The sequence below is a fragment of the Heterocephalus glaber genome, unplaced genomic scaffold, assembly GCF_053883595.1.
Source record: "Heterocephalus glaber isolate CG9 unplaced genomic scaffold, H.glaber_assembly_v1.0 deba00001444, whole genome shotgun sequence".
Lineage (NCBI taxonomy): Eukaryota > Metazoa > Chordata > Mammalia > Rodentia > Bathyergidae > Heterocephalus > Heterocephalus glaber.
This window is the reverse complement of record NW_028258297.1, coordinates 10937544-10955259: the sequence shown is the minus strand read 5'-3', so window position 1 is coordinate 10955259 and position 17716 is coordinate 10937544.

The window sequence follows — 17716 nt, the reverse complement described above, 5'->3', positions numbered from 1 at the left end:
CATGAAAGCAAGGGCCAAGGACGTTGCCAGCTAGGCAGGAAGGCTCTGAAAGTGCCAACTTCCTCCCCTGAAGGTCTCTTGCTTTGGCATCAGGTCAGGGACGAATGGCTGCCATCTCTGACACCCCGGGGTGGGTGTCACCTCACCGCTGGGCCCCTACGGATGGGCGGTGGAACCCACATCAGGGTGGGGGCGGTGAGGACAAAAGAGAGGAGAAATGTAAGCGCCCAGGACATGGAGGTGTGAGCCAGGTGACTGCCCGATGCTGAGTGGGAGGGGACTTACCGGGTCAGATTCGGTTCATCATCACCTTCAGAGGCTGGCCGCATGCAACCCCTTCCCATACCTGCTGGGCCCTGGGACTTTGATGGCCAGGTAATTGCTGAAAGGGAAGAGCAGCTCCTCTGTGAAGATGCCTTCAGCAAGGAGTGCCCTGTCCTTCAGATACCCACGACAATTTGCCTTCTCTCACTGCTCTATGTGTTAGGTGGCTGCCAGCCTTGTACAAGTGGCACATGTGGACACACACACACACACACACACACACACACACACTCTAAAAATAACTGTAAAGGTTTTAGCGCTAAATGGAGAGTAACACAATGCAAGCTGGAACATTCTTTCTGGGAGCTTCACTCCTGGTATCAATAACGAAGGTGAAGAGCCACCTCCTCTGCGTTGCATCTACCTGCTTTTCTTGGAGACATCGTGCTGGTCATCTCAGGGACCCAGGCCTGTTGAGCAGAAAGTCGCTGCCTGGTCTCTTTCCCTTTTGCCAGCCCTCCTGCAGGGTTGCCTGTTTGGTGTGTGACCTGGTGACTCCTGAGAGCGGCCCTTGGGTGAGCCACACTGGGGAGGGGTCCATGGAGCTGAGGCCCTGGGGCCTCTATACATTATACTTTGGGGGGGCGGCACTGTACTGAGGATTTGAACTGAGGGGCTTGCTTTACCACTGAGCTAAATCTTTCCATACATTCTTGATGACAGCTGCAGCTTTGTGCCTGAGAGTCTTGTGGCTTAAGATTGCCAAGAGTTTTGGAGCTGGGAAGGCTCCTGATCACATCCTGTCCACTGCCTCTGACAGCTCCGGCATGTACACATTGCATGCTGGCCTTCTAAGGGTGGCTGAGGATTAATTCACCCAAAAGCCATGAGCATATTCGATAGAGAAACTCCATGAGGATTGGATCATCTCCACAGGATAGGTGGGGAAACTGAGGCCTGAAAGAGGCTAAGTCAAATCCCTGAGGTGGTGGTGGAGCTAGGACTTGAACACAGGGAGTATCTCAACTCCCAGCTCCCCAGGGACCCATGGGGCCTCTGACACCTCCCGCACCTTCCTCTCATCCTGGAGAGCAAATATTTACGAGTTCCTTGCATTATTGACTCACACCGATGGAGCATTATATGCCAAGCACGTGTGAAGCTTTTCACAGCCTCTCTGGCTCGATGGCAGGACTGGGAAGTGAAACTATCATTACTTTAATTGAGAATACAAGGACATGGAGGGCCAGGATCCCCCAAGGTCACACGAGTCCACCAAAACCAGAACCAACCCTGGATCTCCTCACTCTTGGGACCAATGTATTTTCCCTTCTGGTTTCAGTAATAAGCTTTTTTAAAGGCCAGGTTGCTGAAGTCACCAAAGCAAGATGACAAGGTCCAGATCTTACTCTGGCCTGTCTGGGCCACCTGGAGACTGAAGTGGGCCCTGGGGTGCAGGTCCCTGGCTTTTTTTTTCTCAAAAATCCCTGGGATTGAACCCAGGGCCTTCACACTGAATACACCCCTAGCCCTTTTTAAAAAATTAACTAATTAATTAATTAATATTTTGAGACAGTCTTACTGAGACACTAAATTGTTCAGGCTGTGGTCAAACTTGGGATCCTCCTGCTCCAGCCTCCCAGAGTGCTGGGATTACAGGTGTGGTCCCCCACACCCAGATGGCCCCTCACTTTTTTAGAGGAATCAGGAAGCTGAATGGTGATATGAAATCCCCTGGGTTAAAAGTGTTGGCAGTGAACTTAAGTTTTTGTTTTTTTGTGTGTGTTTTTGAGACAAGGTCTCACTGTGCAGTTCAGGGTGGACTTGAACTCACTATGTAGCCCACTTGAACTCATGACGATTCTCTTGCCTCAGCCTCCCAAGTGCTGAGATTACAGTGTGCGCCTATATGCCTGGTGATGAATTTAAACTTAAAACACAGCAGCTGCACTAGAGACCTCCGCTGACTGGCTCAAGCTGGGGCCACCCATCTGGACCTCTGCCTGAGAAAGGAAGGATCAGTCCCTGGGACCTGAGTGGGTGTAGGGTCCCTGCACCTTGAGGAGGGCTGTACCTGGGCCGAGTGGGCAGGGAGCCGGGAAGGAGGCTGTGGGTGGAGCATCTGAGGAATGGGCAGGAATTAATGAGACAGACACAGGGAGACAGGCAGGACATTCCAGGACGTTGGGGCGGAGCGATCACAGATCTGGAGGTGGCAGGTGCTGTTCTTTGCTTAGGATGAAGGGGGACTGGCAAGAGGTGGGTCTGGTCAGCTGAGCTCTGCATGGAGCAAAACAGAGCAGAATGGCAGAAGCAAGTGGGGCGGGGCCTGGCATGGAATCCTTTGCAGAATTCATTCAATTAATATTTTATTGAGTGCTTACTAAGCACTAAGCTATGGAACCATGTAGCCCAGTGGGGAGGCAATCAAGGCAGGCCTGTCTGACTGTGTATAGTCAGTGCTGACCCAGACAGGACTTGGTCCAGGAAGGACAAATACCCTGCACTATGACCCCAGAGCACTGTATCATCTTCAGCAGGGAGTTGTTAGAAATGCAGCTTCTCAGGTCCTGCTGTCAACCAGCTCTGTTTTCATGAGCCATCCTGGAGATTCAGATGTCTGCTCATGTTTGAGAGACTGCTCAGAGGTGATGCCAGGCCCACCCTTCACTACACCTGTTCATTTTACTGTCTCTCCAGTTCCCTGAGAACATCCCTACCTCAGGGCCTTTGCACTCACTATTGGCAGCATGGTGGAAGACCTCTCCCTTATGACCTTCAGATCTCTGTTCAAGCCACATGTCCATAGAGAAGCCCTTCTAAGAACCCAGTGTAAACAGTCACCCTCAGAATGTCAATCTCAACCTCCTTGCCATACTTTGCTCCCAGCCCTCACGACTGCCCCGAATGATAGTCCATATTGATCTGTTTGTGTGGCATCTGCCTCCTCCACTAGAAGGTAAGCTTCATGAGAACAGGAATTTGGCTTCTTTTGGTCACTCTGCATCTAGGACAGTGCCAGGCACGGTGAGATACTCAGTGTATATTTTTGAATGAATGAATGAATCTCTTAAGGCTTACCCTTCTGGTCATTCATTCAATCAACAAGCACCAGTTCTCAAACATCAGTTCCCATGCAGGTAATGGGCTTGTCACAGGGAGGGGTTCAGGGACGGTTCAGATGGCAGCAGCCTGATCTTGGGTCCTTTCCACCCCTTACTCCACCCCTGCTCTGTGAGCCTGACTGCTCCATGAGCGAGGAAGGGTTAACAGCTTCCCAGAGCAGGGAGCAGAGGGAGAGGCGGCTCCCAGGGGAGGCAGTTCCACCACCTTTGCCTGAAGCCTCCTGGACTGGGAATGCAGGGACAGGACAGCAGCGTGTGGCTGAGCTGCAGCCTGGTGCCTGCTAACTGAAATATTGCATGCCCGGCACCTGGGCTGGTGGTGCTCACTGCGGGACCTGCATCCCTCCACTACCGCTCTGTGCCAGCCGGGATCTTGCAGGGCTCATAGAGTGCAGTAGCTGGATGGTTGGGTGTAAAGAAATTCCTCTGGGCAAATAAGAGATCTGGGGAAAACTGCAAGGGAGGCCCCTTGGGCCATTCTGCAGGGACCCTCGGGAAGAACTTTGGGTCCACTAAGGCAGCCTTGCTCCGGTGCCCTGGAGTCAGGGGCATTGCCCAGAGAGAGGGTGAGGAGATTTGTAGGAATGGTGGGTATTTTCTCTACCTGGACACTGTTGACATTTTTGGGTGTAACCCTTTGTTGTGGGGGCTTCCTGAGCGCGGTAGGTGTCTGGCAGCTCCTTTGGGTCCCAGCCACTTGATGCAGGACCGCTTCTCATCGAGGCGACAAGAACTGTCTCCAGACATTGCCAAGTGTTGGTAGTGGGCAAGGTCTTCCACGGATGGGAACCCTGATTTTCTCCTATGGACTCGAGAGAAAAAGACATGGGTTTAGAACTGAAGTCTCAGGACCCCAGTGACCCCTCTCCGCCCTGCGTCTCAGTGTCCTCCTATGTGCTCTTCGGGCGCAGCGGGGTGCAGACGAGCCACCCCGCGTGAGCATCTCGGCACGCTGGGCACGCTGGACAAGCGGGGACGCCGGCTCTGCCGCTAGGCCCGTGTCAGATGATGTTCGGGGTCCCATCTGGGCGCTGCTTCCCGTTGCGCGGGAAGATCTTTGCGGTATGTTTCCCGCCGCCGGTCACGTGGGCCTGGTGGCTTGCGTCCCCGCTGATGTAAGTGTCGGCGGTGGCCACGTCAATACAGGGCAGGGGGCTCGAGACTGACTCGCCCCGCGCGCCAGGCACGCAAAGTGGAGGGAGCCCCGAGTCCGTGCCGTGCGCCGGCTCCGCCAGCAGGGGGCAGCAGCCGCTGGGAAAATGCCCGCGGTCCAGGGGCCAAGGGCCGCTGACCCTTGATTTATTTCGCTGCAGCTTTTATTTGAAGTTGAGCAAGTCATCCCTCCGGCGCCACTGGAGGCCTCCTTTAACAGCCCGTGATAGCTCCTCTGCGGAAACCAAAGCTGCATTTCCAGAAGGTCTCGCGATTAGCGCGGCTTTGCCCAGCTCCCGGGTAGCTGGGAGGCTGGGCGTGGGGGGAGAGGGCACAGCGCTCAGATTCACGCCCTGGGGCCTGCGATGTTCCTCCTCGGTCCCTTTCTGCTCTTGTGCAGAAACGTAAGAGAAAAAGAATCTACAGCGAGCATCTGGTCCGACCCCTGATCCCAGGTCTTCGGTTCCCATCCGCAGAGGCTGTCACCCTAAGCCGTTGCTCCTACAGCCTTTCGGAGCCATTTTACAACCGTCCCAGCACAAATATGAATACCGTCCTCTCCTACTTCCTTTCCTCCTTCCCCCGACAAACAAGAGCCACGCATCCTCTCTGCACTTTGTTTTCCTGACTGATGTACTTGGGAGGGGTCCAGTGTCGGTACTCAAAGTGGCCCTCGTTCTTTTTTTATTATTATTAATTTTATTGGTACCTTTTAGGTATGCAATACAGTTACATTCATCATGGGAAATTTGCACCTTTACATAATCTCTCTTGGTTCTTATTTTTTTCCCCCTTCCCCTGCCCTCCCTTCACCCCTCCACCCCTCCCTATTTACAAAGACTTTGTTTCCATTTTTTAATTTTCTCATATTAATTCCATTCCCTTCTTTCCTTTCCCCTACCCTTCCCACTTCCCTTTGCCCCCTTTCTTCCTATTTCACATTATCCATTATACCTTTTAGTCCTTATTACACTTTCAGTTTCTCACACTAGAGAAACTAGTCAGTATTTACACGTGTGTCTTATTTATTTCACTTAAGAGTATTGCCTCAATATGGATCCATTTGGCAATAAATGTCTCCATTTTCTCATTTTTTATAGCTGAGTAGTACTCCATTTTATTTAAAAATCCCCACATTTTCTTGATCCAGTTTCCAGTTGATGGGCATTTGGGTTGTTTCCAAGTTTTAGCTATTACAAATTGTGCTGCTGTGAACATGGGTGCACATATATCACTGTGGTATGATTCTTTTAATTCTTTTGGGAAGATATCCAGCAGGGGAATAACTGGGTCAAATGGGACCTCCAGTCCTAGTTCTTTGAGGTATCTCCATACTGATTTCCACAGTGGTTGCACCAGTCTACACTCCCACCAGCAGTGGACCAGGGTTCCTCTTTCCCCACAGTCCCACCAGCATTTGTTATTGGTTGATTTCTTGATAGCAGCCATTCTTTCTGGACTGAGGTGGAATCTCAGCGTTGTTTTCATTTGCATCTCTTGAATGACCAGTGATGTTGAACATTTTTTCATATGTTTATTTGCTATTTCTGCTTCTTTGAGAAATCCCTCATTCTTTTTTGATAACTGCATCCTGTTCCATCAGAGAGCGTGATTTTCAAGAGCTTCCCACATGTTCTCTGAAGTGTCCCCAGTGGCTTCTGGTCTGCCTTCCCCATTGCACTGTCAGGCCTGGTGACCCAGCAGGGCCTCTTGTTTCCCCCAAGTCACTTTCTGTGCCCAGGCCGGGTAGCTCCCTGGGTCCTGCAAACTTGCCCTGGCCATTCTGCCCGAGGGCCTTTGCCCCTGCTGTCCCCTCTTAACCTGGTTAAACTTTGCTCTGTCTTACTCAGTTCAAACAACCCTTGCTCCATATACCCCCTACATTCCACAATACCAGTAACAGCAGTGACCTTTATGAGCAGTTACTGCGAGCACGTGATGGTTAAGTCACAGGCTCCTCCATCCGCTGCTTCCCAGCTGGTCTTTCTCCAATGCCCTGGGGGTAGCTCTGCTCCCTGCTCCAGAAGTGGCAATGCCCTCAACCTCTGTCCCCAGCCCTTCTTCCCCTCTGGGGCTCCTGGGTGAGCACAACCAGGCTGTGACTGACAAGCAGCAGGCCATGTGCCACAGCGGGGCTTGGGAACAACAATCACCTCAGCCTCCCTCACTCTCTGAGTTACTATGAGGGCGCAAACTGACGCCTCGTGTTGGCTAAGGTGCGTATTGGCACCTGGAGAGTCCTGGGCAAAGGTCTGGGATGTCCCTGCTATCACGAGCAGCCCCATTCAGAGGTCATTTGCCCCCATCCCCTCCCCTACGTATTCCTGAAGCTTGTTCTCAGCACCCAAGTAGGGGAGTCCTCAGTTGGCAGCCTTCAAACAGGTTGTGAAATCCCTGCCAGCTGCCCCGGGAGGAGGTCAAGGCTTTTCCTGCATGGCTTTTGGGGAAGGGGTTATGGGAGGCTAAGCACGTTTCTGAGCTTCTGTAGCTGTGGCCAGGCAGGGTGGCCCTGACGATGCCATGTGTGCTCACAAAGGCACTGGTGAGACTGAGACACCTGAGAGCCTCCTGACTCACACACCTCAGCTACACAGATCTGAGTTTGGGGACTGAATGAAATAAAATTCATGTTTCTAGGCCACCTCCGGTATCCCCATCTGGCTTGCTGGGAAAGATTTTGTAAAACTGCCCAAATGTGGTCTGTGTTGAGGGAAAACAGCTGTGGGATATGCAGAGCAGATGCTGAATTGTGGGACCTGCTACCCCAAAGTCACCAGCACTTCGGCTCTCTGATGACTCTCATCCTCTCTAGCTCCTACTGCAAGCATGTCCATTTTCCAAAAGAGGAAACTGAGGCACAGCAAGGTGAGTTAAATGACGTTCTGATGCCACTTAACTAGTAATAAGCAAGTCTGGGATTAGAGTTCCAATCTTCCTTTTCCAAGCATGACCCCTGGTTACTGGCAGGGTGACCCCACAAGAGCTAATGAACCTTGCAGAGCCTCTTCTTACTTATCTGTATAATGGGACTGTAATAGGGCCAACCTCAGTGAGCTATGTAGATTAAATTATGCAAGGAGAGCACTTGACACAGAAAATACTGAGCAAATGTTACCTGTTATTCCAACTCTAGGTCACACAGTTGTTGAATGAATGAATAAACAAATAGACAAATGGACAGCGTAAATGTACTCTTCTCCTCTACTGAGGACAGGCAGCTTTCCTTGCAGGAAATTCAAAAAATGAAAGCAATTCTGTTAGATAGAAACAAAGTGCCAAATGAAACCATTCATTGTGTAGAAGAATCGGGCGCCTATTTCTCTGTAGTGTTTACAATCTTGAAGGATCTTCCCCAAAGCAGGAAGGGGCTGGCCCAGATCACCTGTGATGATCTGTCTGGCAATTTGGACCAGGTGGCGATTTGTGATGATTATGCAAGAAATCTTCGAGAAACTGACCCTCGGCTCTAGCAAAAAGCATTGAATTTTGCAGAACCGCTGAAGCGTAGCAATTTCTCATCTGGCGCTGGCTCGCTGGGCAAGTTTCTCAGCCATCCCAGAATTGTCTCCGGAGCACTCTGCTGAAATGATTGCCCTCTGCTCGGTTCTTGAGAGTTGACAGATGTGAGCGTTAGAGGAGAGGGTGACAAGTGGCCCGAGACCTGGAGGAGCCAGAGCCGTCCCAGAGAGGAGCAGGCTCCTTGCTGGCACGGGTCCAGATCGGTACCACAGGTGCCGCGGTGAATGCAGAAGGCGCCAGAACGATCTGGAAAGGCTACAGGTCTCCGAGGCTCGCTGGCCTCTCTCTCAGCGGCTGTTTCCCGGATGCAGAGAGGTAGCTGCGATCTCCTTTATGTCCCTACACCCGATGCACATCTAGGGTGCTGTGCACGCCTGACCCCACAGGGCAGAACCGCTTAGCTTGGCTTCTGGTGTCAGATGAACTAGGGAGGAGCCCCAAGGGCAGCGCTGTCCTGGTGTGGGGCCTCCCAGCACCCGGCCCTCAGCAAGGGCCTGAGCCCCAGGTGCAGGAAGGGAAAGAGACCAGCAGGGGGCGCGCTTCACACCACCTTCCGCTCCCCAGTGCAGAACTCAGGGGGCCCAACTGGGGTGCTCTGATCCTACTCTCTGTCGGGCGGTCCTCCTCTCGGGTGCTTCCTCCTGGCCTGGCGCCACTGGCACGAAGCCCCTGCCACCAGCCTCCCTGCTTCAGTCTCAATCTGCTGAGAGGGAGAGGGGTCGCATGTGCAGCAACGTCGTGCTCAGCGACTGTGGCTGTCGCCATTTTAATTTGCTGTCTGTCTGGTTCTCCGACTCTTCTTCAACCAGAGAACTCCTGTTTATCCTCTGAGTGCCCAATGCTGATGCCCCAGCTTCAAGGACACTTTTTCCCACAAGTATTTGTTTCCTAGGGCTGCTGTAACAAATGGGAAGTGACAGAAATTTATTTTCTAAATTCTGGAGGGCAGAAACCTGAAGTAAATCCAGGCGATGCAGGAGCCTCGCTCCCTCTGAAGGCTCCGGGGGCAGGTCCTGGAGCTCCTTAGCTTGTGGTGGCCTTCCCCCAATCTCTGCCTCTGTCTCCCTCCATCTTCCAGGGTCTTCTCCTTTTCTGCCTCTTATGGGGAATCTGTCATTGGATTCAAGGCTCACCCTAGTCCAGGAGGGGCTAACCTCAAGATCTGTACTAGAATTTTGCTTCAGGGATCCTTATTCTTATAGGCAAGTTCACAATCTGAGCATATCTTTGGGGGGCAGTGCACGAATCAGCCCATTGCACTACATTTTATTCATTTTCTTTGCTTGCTGTCACACTGTGCAGAATGTCTGGTTTGTGGTCTAAGTACAGCCAGTTCCCAAACAGGGGCCCATTTTCTTCCTGTCACACATGTGCTCTCAAAGCCAGAAGCTTCCAGGGCAGAACGAAGGCTTCCAGCAGCCATGGCAGCTGTCTTTCCTTCTCACAGCATGGCTGGGTTCTAGTCTGCATGTCTGTAAGAAGCAGCTCCAGTCTGGGCACTGGAGGGGGCAACCTCTTAGTCACGCTGGAGGAAGAAGGCCAAGCCAAAGGCTAAGAGGGTTCGCTTCTCCGGAAGCTTCTCTGCAGGCCCCACCCAGAGAGAGGTTTATGTCCCATGGACTGGAGCTGTCCCCTGGCTGGGGGAGTGTTTTTTGAAGGGTCTTTTCCTGCTGCCCTGCACCCCAGGGGGTTCTGCTAGAAAGGGGGGGAGTAGAGATGAGCAGCAGCTGTAAGCAATAGTCAACACGAACACAGTCACCTATGAGAACATCAACATGCACATCATAGATGCGTATTTCCCCTGCTATTCCGGGAGGCTCACAATGGTGATTCTGAAGGACACGAGTGTGTGGATGTCTTGTAACTTTTTTCAACCTTGTCCCTTCCCTGCAGCTTCCTTTCCAGCCACCAGAGCCTGGCCCTGAAAAATGTGTCATGCAGGTGACCCCCAGGGGCACCACAGGGAGCAGCGGCCAGTGGGAGCAGGGGCACGGTGGGAGTCAGCCCCAGAGCTGGGAGCGCCACTCCAGAGGGACACACAAACTCCTCTTCTCAGTCCCCAGTAGCCTTAGCGCCTCAGAGCCATCCCTCGATGGTGGTCTGAACACTGGGTCAAGCCGGGAAGGAGAGACTATAAAAAACCATCTAGAAGCTTCTTTGCCTCTTTAGAATGGGGCACCTTCTTGGGGGTCCATCCACGAGACACCTGTGCTTGATAAATATCTGGTGAATGATAGATCAAGGCAGCAGGGTTCAGGAGGTGAAAGGCCTGTGTCTTAGTCACATTCTCATCACTAAGACATAAAATCAGACACCCACAGCTTAAGGGAAGAGAGCTTTATTTTGGCTCATGTTTTTTGTCCGTGGTCTTCCGGCTCCAAGGCAGGAAGGACATGGTGGGAGAGATGGCAGATGATGATCATGGTGACCTCACACCATGGAGACCAGGAAGTAGAAAGCTAAAGGCCAAGCCTGGGAGGGAGATATGTTCTCCAGGTCATGCCCCCAGTGACCCGAGACCCCCCTCTTCTGCCAGACCCCACCTTCTGACAAGTCAACTATGTCACACACACCCCCCCCGCCAATTCAGTCATGTTCCGAAAGCTCTGGCTATGAACACGTGAGGCCTTGGAAAATATTCTTGAACTAAACCATGCATCTGTGAGCATCTCAAGGTTGGGAGTGATGTGCTAAGTGGACTCTCCCGCTATTGCAGGAGTTCCTTGCACAAGTTCTTCCTGTTCCATTTACCCACCTCTCATGACAGGACACTCACTGCCTCGTGGGCTGAGTTGTCCTCCTGACCAACCTTATCCCAGGGAAAGTCCAAAATTCAAAATTCGAAGTATAGTTTCTACTGAGTGTGTATGGCTTCCACACCATCATGGTGTCAAGACACCATGAGTCCAGCCATTAGGTTCTACCCCTGCATCCATCCATCTACACACCTGTTGGTTCCATCTGTCTGGAGAATCTTGATTAATACAGATTGCTGGCCTTTTGGTAGTTGTAGGCATTATTCATATATTCAGGAGACTGGGCCCTCACCGGGGATGTATTTGCACATGCTTTCATGCCTTGGAGAAGACAGAAGAGTGGAGAAGCAGTGAGCTGGCAGTGGGGTGGGGATTGAAAGAAGCACAGAACCCCAAGCAGTGGCCCCACCCCAAGTGGAAGGTTCAGAAGAGCAGCCTGTTGGGTTTATTTATTGTCAATCCCACTGTGCTGGACACTCAGTAGGTGCTCAATAAAAATTCTCACGGGTAAAGATGGGCAACTAAACTTGGGTGTTGGGAGGGAATGAAAAGAGCTCCCTGAAGTTAGCCTGAGCCCGTGTGGCAATGAGCCAGGCAGGGAAGGAGTAGTGGTCCAGGTGCAAGGCGGCAAAAGCCCAATGGAGGAGTAGCAGCATTGCTGGGGCCAGAGACGCTTTCTGGGACCCTGTGGATGGTACAGGAGAGGCCGAGGGAGGAAAACATGGGCTCCAGCTCCAGCTCCCCACTTCTTTTGGTTTCCATTCTGATTCTGATTCCACTGGGCAAAGACTCGGGTCCAGAAAGTGTGTTCTGGGGTCTCCGTTTCCTCACTTGCACACTAGGCCGTCACCAGGGTCCTCCTGGCCTGGCCAGCACAGCTGAGGCAGCTGATTTTGAGCCACAGGTCCAACCCTCACAAACTCCAGGCACAGGCAGACCTCCCGCCTCCTCCTGGTGTGGCACTCCTGGAGGTACAGGGGTGGACACAGAGGAGAGCAGGGGTCCAGCCTGCCCACGTCACATCTGGCTGGACAGTGCCAGGCACAGGCGGGCAGAGAGCACCAGGCTTCTGTGCCACACCCTGAGCCACCTCCTGATTTCTAGGTAAACCTGGGTATCAGCTTCACACACTTGGCTCTTCCTGGGCTGTTATTTCAGGGGAGCAGGGCTGGAAGTGGGGAGCTCACCTTGGGAAACAGCAGACACGAGGCTTGGGAAGGCCCTATGTCACCAGCGTGACAAAATGAGCTAAGACTCCAAGGCGCTTTGCTGAGTCGGGCACAGGAGACACTCGGAACTATCTGTCATGGGCAGAAGGTTCAGAGGGAAGGGAGTGACTGTCGCAAAAGATGCTGCCGCAACCACCGCCCCGCACAGAGGCCGCTGCAGGGTCCAGCAGATGCACATCCGCAGGGATGTCTGCTCATCCTCAGCCTGAGGTCACCTGGATATTAGTCACTGTGGCCAAAGGGTAATGTTTCCAAATATCTGACGTAATTCCCCTTGGTTCTGTCTTTAAAACAGTTTCCCAGGGCACCTGCTTCCGCATTGGGATTGTCTGCTTCTCACGTTGCAAACTTCTTCCCAGATAAAACTGATTTTGCCGTAATTTATTTTTTGCTTTGTGCTCTTCTTGATTGACAATTGCATGAATGAATAGATTGGCTCCTCTTTTTTTTTTTTTTTTTTTTTGTGGTACTGGAGATCGAACTCAGGACCTTGTGCTTTCGAGGCAGGCATAGCACTACTGAGCTAAATCCCCGGCCCCTCTGTAGGGAACAGGGGAAGGGGACGTTACCAGAACCTCTGCAGTAAGTCCTAGTCTCCTGCGAGCCACGGCAGCACACGGCGAATTACAGGAAAGGGAGAAAAATGAGACTGAGAAGAAGCTGAGCTTTGGGTCTGATCAGTGCTGCTCTGGGCAGCAAAGACAAAGACCCCTAGCTTGCAGCACCTTTTATTTAGTGCATCGGGAGAAACAAATGTAACAAATGAATAATGTAGATTTCAGTATCATATTGGGATGAACAAGGTGTAACAAAAGACTGGGTGGGGGGGCGGAAATCTAAGAACAATGAGGAACTATGCAGATGAAGATTTAGTTCCTCCCAGGAACTACACAGATGAAGATTTGGTTCCTCCCAGGGCGTCTCCCACAGGTGTGGTCTCATCCTGGAGGATTACAGCATCATGGGATCATTGAGATCTCCCTTGTGACCTGAGGCCAAAATGGAAGTATGTCTTGGAGTGTTATTGCTGGCCTGTAGGCAGGAGAACTAGGCCTACTCAAATGATTTTTCCCTAGAATTATGTAGCATTGCTCCCAACACCCCTCTTTTGGCTTTTTTGTTTGTTTGTGTTTGAAAGAGTTTTGCCATGTAGCCCAGGCTGGCCTCAGAGTTGCAGGCAATCCTCCTGCCTCAGCCTCCTGAATGCTAGGATTATAGGCATGGGCCACCGTGTCCAACTAGACCTTTTGCTTTTTTTCCCCACGGGTAAAATAGATTGTCTTTTTCTTGGGTGGATATGGAATGGATTAAAAGACTGGGTAATAAACAACAGCAGAAATTTATTTACAACAGCAGACATTCATAAGCAACATAAATTTATTGCTCACAATTCTCCAGGCTGTGAAATCCAAGATCAAGATGTCTGCAGATCTGGTGTCTGTGAGGGTAATTTTGTTTCATAGATGGCGCTTCTTGCTGTGTCCTTACAGGCTGAATGGGGACAAGTAACTTCCCTGTGCCTGGCCTATGCGGACACACACACCTTTCATGAGGGCAGAGTGTTTAGACCTAATCACCTCCCAAGGTCCTACCCTGAGTACCCTCTCATTGATTCCATTTCACCCTAAGAGTTTTGGAGCACACAAGCATTCAGACTGTAGCAGGTGGTCGTACCAAGTGCCTGGCCCATAGTAGGTGCTCAAAAGAGGAAGAGGCAGATTCGGAAGCCAGCTCCGTCCAGCCCCAAGCTGCAGCCCAGCAGTCATAGTCTCCCAGCCTGTGGCCAAAAGGGAGCGTCCCAGCTCGGCTGTTCCTGTCCCTCCCTGGTCAGACTCTGCTCCATTGCTCTGCGCACTGGGCCTCCTGCGGCCGCTGCCCTGCAGCCTCCCGGCTCAGGCTCACGGTGCACCCAGGTGTCATTCATCGCTGTGCCACTGGGGTGGATTTGGGGCTTCTCCTCCCAGACCCCTCCCTCCTTCACCGGCTCCCAGCCTGGCTCAGGCAGCAGTGGTACAGCCTGGGAGGCTCGTCTAGCCCAGCAGGAAGGGCAGGCACTCTCTCCTTCTGAAGGAAGGACCCAGGGGCGCAGAGGGTGTTGAGAAAGGGCAGCTGGCTGGGGGATTCTGGAGGAGCGGCAGAGCAAGAAGGTCTGTGGCCCATGTCCCTCCTTCCTGCTGAGCTACAGGTCCCCCAAGGCATCGTGGAAAGGGTGGGCCAAACCCTACTGTGCTCTGTGCTCTGGCACCTGGAGCAGGTTATTGGCTACCCAAGGCCTCTGTGGCAGTCTGCATACAAACCTTGTGTGCCAGGCCCTGGGATCTAGCAGGAAATCCCGTAGGCAGAGCAGAATAGTTCCGGCTGAGGGCCAAGGGCCAAGGTGAGGGCTGGGTGGGGAGAGACCGTGTTCTGCTCCAAGCAGAGCACAGTGATCTGATGTACGTTCTGGAAAGGTTGGGGAAGAACAGAGAAGGCCAGGAGACAGACTGGGAGCCCAGAGTGGTGGTCCAGGGACTTCCGGAGTGGGTTCCACTGGCACCTCTCAGTGACTGGGAGGAGCCAGGCCGCATGCGCACGGTGGAAGTCACGGGAAAGAAAGTCTCACCTGAGTTACGGTGAGGGGAGAGACATGAAGTTCCCGTTGAAGGCGTTTTATGAATTTGACACCCAGGCCACTTGGATCCACTGAATCTCAGCTCTCGCATGATAGGGCCTGGATTCAGGGTGCAGAGATGGGCCACATGAGGAGCTGTCTGGGAGGTCGGAGGAGGGGGCATGGGGGATGGTGGGCGCCGATGCCACAACACCTCCCCACCCATGCTGCTGAGCTCCCCTCCCTGTCCCCCAGCGCAGGGACAGGATGGGGCCAAGCCTCTGGGCTCCCTGTCATTAAGCACACATTTAACTCCAGCTCAGCCTCCCTGGCCATGGATCCCCAAGAGTCCTGGTTTTCTTGCCTGTAAAAACAAGTGTAACAGCATCTGTCACCAAACTGTTTTTTAATTAGCACATGTTTGCAGTACATAATGATTACAGTTATTGTGGGGAGTTGGTTTGTGTATATAACACATCATAACTCTGCTTTTCTCTCTTTTATTTTTCATCTGCTGCCCTTGCCCTCCCTCCCTGCTCCTTCCAACACTTGGTCCCCTTCCTGTTGCCTCCAGTGGGTGGGGAGTCTACTGGTGGTACAGGAGTCGCCCAAAATGACCTCTGCCTCTCTTCAGGTCCTTGCCCTCACTCCAGAGAAGAATGGAGAAGTGGAGCTCTTAGTGAGAAATGCGGGAGTCAAGACTGATACAGTGTGAGGCAAAAGTTTATTTAAAGTGTAGCTAGTGCAGAAGAAGCTGAAGAAGAGCAATCTTAGCAGCAGAGTGAGCTGCAAGATAGGGGGATCCCGAGCAGGATGCCCGGTGAGTGTGAAATGTGCCCATACTTGTAAGGCAAACTGTTTTGTTGATCAGAGTGGCCTAGGTCAATCAAGGTCTTAGCCATTGTCTCTGGGGAGGGGACAAAGTCAGCATACAGTGTGAGTAATTAATGCATACATAAGGATACAGTACGGTGGATTTTTTTCAAGCACTTGGTACACGATAAGCACGCAATGACCTTATAATCATCAGCCACAGAGAAGCATGTGATGATTTTACAACGTTAGTAATCAGTGTTTTGCCCTGGATGTTTTATGTCCTTCTCATCTTCCCCTACATCCCCCCTCTGACTTGATCATCCTACTTCCACAGGATGGGGGACACGGTGGTGGTTGCTCTGGCTGCTTCTTGCTGATTAAGAACGACGTGAAGGCCAGGTGATGCTTGTTGAGGAGGGACAGTCAAGGTGGCTGGGACAGAAGGGAGCTGGTAGCTCCGTGGCGGGCTTTGTCTGCAGGACCATCTGCGTTTTGATAGCGTTGATGCTGTGCCGACACAGGTGTTTGCTGTGACACAGAGGCTATGTCTTCTCTGCTTTGTAAAGGAAGTTGTCATCCGTGTTTTGCCCTGGGTTTTTTGTGTATCTCTAATCTCCCTTACATTCCCATTTGCAAAATCTCGATTTTCATCATTTTTCCCCTTCAATTCTTATTTTTTCCATCCACCCTCCCATTTCTTGTCACCTATCCATTTGAAAAAGATTTCCCTACTTCTTTATCTATCATCTATTTTGGTCCATCTGTCTGTCTGTCCATCTGTCTGTCTATCTATCTATCTATCTATCTATCTCAGAAACCATGCAATACTGAAGTTTGTGTGTCTGACTTTTTTCACTTAATATTATAGCCTCAGGTTTTATCCATTTACCTATGAATGCCTCAAGTTTACCTTTATGGCAGAGTAGTACTCCACTGTGTATAAATGCCACATTTTCTTTATCCATTCATCTGTCGATGGGCATATAGACCATTACCAAGATTTAGCTATTATAAACTGTGCTGCTATAAACATGGGTATGGATGTATCACTGTAATATGATGTCTTTGGCTCTTTCAGGAAGATGCTTAGAAGGGGAATAGCTGGGCCAAATGCAATTTCTAGTTTTAGTTTTTGAGGACTCTCCGCACTGATTTCCATGGTGGTTGCACTAGTTTACATTCCCTCCAACAGAGTAGAAGGGTTCCTTTCCCCCCACATCCTTGCCAGCATTAGTTATTATTTTCTTTCTTGATGATAACCATTCTTTCTGAAGATGGAATCTCAGTGTTTTCTTAATCTGCATTTCTCTGACAACCGGCAATGTTGAGCATCTTTTCATGTATGTATTGGTCTTTTTTTTTCAATTTATTTTTTCCCTCATTAAGTTTATTGGTACATTTTAGGTATAAAATACATTTACATACATCATTGGGATCTTGTACCATTACATGAGCATCTTGGTTCTTATTTTTTTCCCCTTCCCCTGCCCTCCCTTCACCCCCTCCACCCTTCCCTATTTGCAGAGATTTTGTTTCCATTTTCTTCCTTTTCTCATATTTTTTCTTTTCCCTTCTTTCCTTTCCCCTGCCCCTCCCACTTCCCCTGCTCCTTTAGTGTATTGGTCTTTTATGCCTCTTCTGAGAAGCATCTTTTCACTTTGGTTACACACTTTGGATTGACTCCTTTATTTTGGGAGGGTCTAATTTTTAAAAGTTCTTTATATATTCAGATGTCTGTCACCAACTCTTGTGAGAGGAGGAACTGAAATGAAGGGCTTACCGGAGCTCCCTTCCCCCCAGCAGCTCTTGGTGCTGTCCTGGGCCGGTGAACAGAGGCACAGGTGACAAAGGGACGCCAGCCTTGCAGCCTGGGAGGGGAGCTGATGCCTCCTTGTGCCGCCCAGAACCTACACTGTGTGGGGTGAGACAGGAGGCACGCAAGCCAGGGCAGGCCAGCCGGTGAGGCTGCTGTCTCCGTGGTCCCCTAGGCCTGTCCCCTGCTAGGCTCCTGGATGGTTTTGGTTCTCTGGTTCCAGAACCCAGGGCTCGTCTTGCTCCCATAGGGGCCCAGAACAGGCCACTCTCTTCCTCCCCCCTACCCCATCAGGTGTCTCTTGTGTCCGAAGTTGTTCCCCACTCCCAGGCTCTCGTGAAAACCTGAGTCTAAGCAGGTCCTGACAGGTGGGCGGGGCACGTATCCACACGCCTGCCTCACACCTGCCTGCGTGCTCTTGGATATTTCCACTGCTAGGCTAGGCCCACCCC